The sequence below is a fragment of the Pelophylax lessonae genome (assembly GCF_965119305.1).
Source record: "Pelophylax lessonae genome assembly, chromosome: 2".
Taxonomy (NCBI): domain Eukaryota; kingdom Metazoa; phylum Chordata; class Amphibia; order Anura; family Ranidae; genus Pelophylax; species Pelophylax lessonae.
The window spans coordinates 16,848,684-16,854,086 of record NC_138769.1 but is presented as its reverse complement, the minus strand read 5'-3'; positions in this window follow the sequence as shown (position 1 = coordinate 16,854,086).

Genomic DNA, 5,403 nt, shown 5'->3' with positions numbered 1-5,403 from the left:
CAGGGTAGCAACAGGATCCCCAAGAAAGATGGAGTGCGGTAGAGATTTGGTTGGCTGAAAAAAACAAGTTTTAAGGGGTTAATCACATATTTTTCTGGGGTAAGTTTTGGTGTCATATATCTGGATCTCGTGGATACTCACATGATCCAGAGGTGACAGAGAGCTTCCCTCACTGTTTTTGTGCCCTCAATGGCGGGCTGTCATTTCCCTAATAGAGATATATGTATATACATCGGGTAGGCTATCAGCGAAAATTTCTGAATTCTTGTTCTGTAAATAATTAATTTATTTTACCTTGCTTTAGCTGTGGCTTGTGATACTGGAAAGATCTGAGTGTCAGAGAAAACACAATTGTTTTGGCTATGTCCAAATACCTATGGTATGCATAGTATATGTCCCATTTTAACTCTAGCACGTTCTTTACCTTCTCCAGTAGGGGGGGGGGGGGGGTTTCTGTGAATCCAGCCAGCCAAAAAAGATCCTGTTCGCCGTCCTCCAGGAGGTGCTTCCTCTCCAAGGCTTAGGAGATGAATGGCACGCTCCAGGGATCCCCGGCGTCTTTTATGTAGGCCGCGCATGTGCAGTGTTGCGCAGTGTGGTCCTACATGTCAGGGCGGAAGGACTTCGCCCGCACGTACTGCGCATGTGCCAAAAGCTGTTGTGCACGCATCGGTGGGGAGTCCGTTCGTCCCTGACATATCAGAGGGCCACCGACAAGGAGAGGAGGGGCAAGCCTAGACGCCGCCAGGCATAGGTGAAGAAGCTAGTGGCCCATAGAGGCCCCGCCTATGATAGCGGGGCTTTCCGTGCCGGGTGCTAGTTCCTGGATATTCAGAGGGGATTGTCCCAATGACCTGATCTGAGTCTGCTTACACTGTTTTATGTCATCAACAATATATGATAAAACGTATTCTGCAATTTTCCTTTTCCATTATTTAACAGTAGCAATTTGTATATCCATAAAAATTCCAAATATGCTGGAAATAAAGAAACGATCATTTGAGGGCTTTTTTGGGGGGATTGTATGTGTGCCTATACATCGGTCTATGTATGGGGATGGTGTCATAGCTCCCAGACTAGATGAGAAGGGGGAGATTGAAATTGAATTAATTTCTGTTCTGTGTGCCTGTTGATGAGGCATGTGTGGTGATATATATTGAAAAGTATATATATATATATATATATATATATATATATATATCCCAAGGGAAGGGGGGAAAAAGAAAAAGGAAAAAATGACAGGAAACAAGAAATAAAAGATAAATAAAATTCCGGTCAGATTGATGGTTTTTTCTGATGTTTACACTGGAATTTCTTTATGTGTCTGGTAATGGTTCTTTTTAGTCAGTTTTACCTGACACAAAACCTTCAAGGAAAGGTTTAAAACTTTCAGCATCATTTAGGCCTGGGGGTGTAGTCGCTTTGAGGCGTCTGATCCAACGCATCTCTCTTTGCAGGAGGGTTTTGTTCCAGTCGCCTCCCCTCCTCGGGATGTGGAGTCTATCCAGGGCCATAAATTTTACGTTTGGCATTTTTGATTGATGTTTGTCCCTTACATGTCTACCTAGTGGGAGGTAGAAATTACACATCTCCATGCTTAACATATGTTTACCCACTCTTTTTCTGAACTCCTGTTTGGTTTTTCCTACATAGTAGGCCCCACAGTCACATTCCATGAGATAAATTATCCCTTGGGTCTTACAATTAACGAAGTGGGTTGGTGTGAAAAGCTCACCGTTGGGTAATATTTTTGTCGTGCTTTTGACAATCACCTTACATTGGGAGCATCCTCCGCACGGGTAAGTCCCTTTGTCTTTACAGGGATCATTTCTTGGTCCCTCTTTATATTCACTATGTACTAGTGACTGTTTGAGGGATCCTGCCTTTCTGAAGGTGGTTTGTGGGTTTTCTGGGATCAGATGTTTTAGGCTCGGGTCTCCGGTAAGTATTGGCCAGTTTTTGCTAATAATTTTTCTGATAGAATCATGTTGGTTTTGTGTATCACATGATAATTCTGCTTATCCTTTCTGTGGGTTTTTCAGTTTGTTTTTTAAACAGAACTTCCTGTCGTTCTTTCCCATTCGCTCGATTGAATGCTTTCCTCAAGCATGTTTTCCAGTAGCCTCTTGTTCTCAGCCGTTTAGTCAGTTTGTCAGACTCCCACTTGAAGTCTTCTTGGGTGGTACAGTTCCTTTTGAGTCTTAGATACTGGCTGTATGGAATAGATTTCTTTAGGGCTGCTGGCTGAAAGCTATCCGCATGAAGTATCGTGTTCCCTGCGGTCTCTTTTCGAAACAGGGTTGTATTGAGGTTACCGTTATGGTCTTTATAAATCCAGATGTCAAGGAAACTAATCTTATTTTTGCTGTATTGCATAGTAAAATGCATGTTGAAAGAATTGTTGTTCATGCGATCCAGGCAGTCTTTTATGAGGTTTTCAGGTCCACTCCATAAGATGAAAATATCATCTATATACCTCTGCCATAATATTATATGGCTAGAGTATATGGTATTCTCATCGCTGCTGAGGAAGTCCTGCTCCCACATACCTAAGTATATGTTTGCATAAGACGGAGTACAGCTCGTGCCCATGGCCACGCCACATGTCTGCAAGAAATAGAGACCGTTAAAGCAAAAATAGTTGTGGTGTAAAATAAAGTCCAGCATAGAAATAATAAAGTCGTTGAATTTCTGATCGTAACGACTCTAGTGCTTAGTGCTGTTGGCTTAGTGCTTGTCTGACTGCCAATATTCCTTTGTCATGTGGTATATTGTTGTAGAGGGATTCCACGTCTATTGTCACTAAGTAGGTGTCAGTTGAGACCGTAACTCCTTCCAAGATTTGAAGAAAATGAATCGTATCTTTTGTATACGAAGATAATTTTGTCACGTGCGGTCTAAGATGTGCGTCTATTACCCGACTGATGTTTTCTGATACGTTCCCATTCCCTGAAATAATGGGTCTCCCAGGGGGTTTTTTTTCATCTTTGTGTATCTTTGGCAAAGAGTAAAAAGTGGGTATCCTGGGATGTTTTGTTCTTACATACTCCCACAGGGTTTTTAAAATGGCGCCTTCGTTTAAAGTTTTGTCAACTTTTTTGTAGAAAACTTTGTTGTATGATGTTATCATTAGTGGTGATATTTGCTTATAGCACTTATTGTTGTCCAAAATCTTCATGCACATCTCCTTATACTTTTCATTATCCTTCAGGACAATATTCCCGCCTTTATCGGCTGTGCTTATGACATTTCTTCACTTTGGGTATCCACCATTTCTAACCTATGATCATTACAGCACCCAGCATCACTGAACTGCCGGTTATCTTGAATGTGTGCGTAGGGAATGTTGTGTTTTGATTAAATCACAGACAAAGACTGAAAACAAGGAAGCCATCAGCTCCACATGGCTGATTTAATGTCTTCATGACAAACAATGATTTCTGTGCTGCACTTAAGTCATGTATATCTCGAGATTACAAACTCCTAGAAGCTGGCAGTCCCTACATGAATTTAGCCCTAGGAAGCAGATGTCTCCAGACCAAAACTAAGAATAAGGAGGTAATCAGTGACCTCTATAGTTGTGCATTCTACTTTCCATAATCACCTGTTCATAAACACATGACATTATATTTGCTTTAGGAAGGCAGATCCACTTGTATTATTTTAGTTATTGTTGGAGTCTGGCAGGTTGAGTTATCCCCCTGACTTTTTATACGTACTGGGAACACAAGCAGCAAGATCTCATTGGTCTAACTGCCCACTCTTCCCAATGGCTTGGAGTTTTGGTTTTTCTTGTTCAACCCTTGGAATTCCCATTCCTCCTATTGCATTCTCCATTCCATGGAATGGTCTAAAGCAGCCTTTTTTCAACCAGTGTGCCCAGGCACCCTGGGGTTCCTTAAAGTGTTTTTTAGGGGTGCCTTGGCAAAATGCCTAAAAATTGGTTTTGGTTTTTCTTGTCCAATTCTTGGAATTCCCATTGCTCCTATTACATTCTCCATTTCATGGAATGGTATAAAGCAGCCTTTTTCAACCAGTGTGCCCAGGCACCCTGGGGTGTCTTGAGGTTTTTTTTTTCTAGGGGTGCCTTGGCAAAATGCCTAAAAATTGCCCAAAAATTATACACAACCTGGCGTGTGGCTGAAACCTGCCTTTTAGTTACACAAGGTTTTCATTATGCACTATTACAACCTTCTAGCTGCTGGCGTTCTAACAACCGAAGGCATCCTCACTTGATAAGGAGGATGTCAGTCACCTGCATATCATCCTGGTTTGACCCTCCCCTGCCCCTCTCCATCAGCATTTGGGGTCACATTAGCTGAGTGATGGAGAAAAACCAAGGGAGAAGAGAAACACTGGAATACTAGTCAGTACCAGTTTGATGGAAGAATAAATCACCTCTAACATTGGGTGTCCTACTTGTGTGGATGTTGCTGCATTATGTAAAACTATTAAAATAGTTTTTACATTTTAGAATGGGGTGCCTCGAGACTGTCCATAATTTTTAAAGAGTGCCTCGAAACTGTTCATAATGTTTAAAGGGTGCCTCTACTGAAAAAAAGGTTGAGAAACACTGGTCTAAAGAGCCAACGGGAAACAAAACCGGGGTTGGCAAGTGTATAGAATGAAGTGCAAGATCCCATAGCTGAAATCTTTTTGGAAGGGAACTGCGACTCACACTGTGTTTGTGGGCTTCTGTCAGTATATAGCTTCCTCCAGTCTTGAACATAGATATTAGATATTCTAGCCGCCCCCCCATACAAAGCTAGCCAACAACTTAGATTGTACAAATTCTGTACTAATTCTGGAACCTTCCCCTTTATTGAACAGTCTCCCACAATTTATACACACATGAGGACATCCCCCTCCTGATCAAATTACCCCACCAGGTCACGAGCCTGATTACATCATCATATGCAGATTAAATTGTATACAGAAATATAATTAACATATCTAAGGAACAAGCAACACAAACAGTATAGTATTTCCACTCAGCAACTAACAGATGACAGTGATTTAATCAACCTGAGCCAATTAACTAGCAGACTGCCGTCCTCAAGCTCATGAAGTACAATACACATTATCATAAGTGTAAACACAAAACCCATTGTAGATAACGGGTGAGTAAATCAGCATATTCAACAATGTGTAGAAGACAGGTGGTTGAGCTGATGATATTAGCATCTGCTATGAGTCTGACTGTGTGAAGCAGTCTTCATATGTTTCTTGAGATATATGGTTGATTAATATTACTGTCCCATTTGAAGTAATCCAAACCATATTCTCAGTGTCCATTTAGTATCTGTCTATCACTCCCAGTGACGGTGAGTACCGTCACAATCTCCAATATATATTTTAAACATTTATGAGTTTAAATGCTCCGGCATCCACTAAACACTAAAA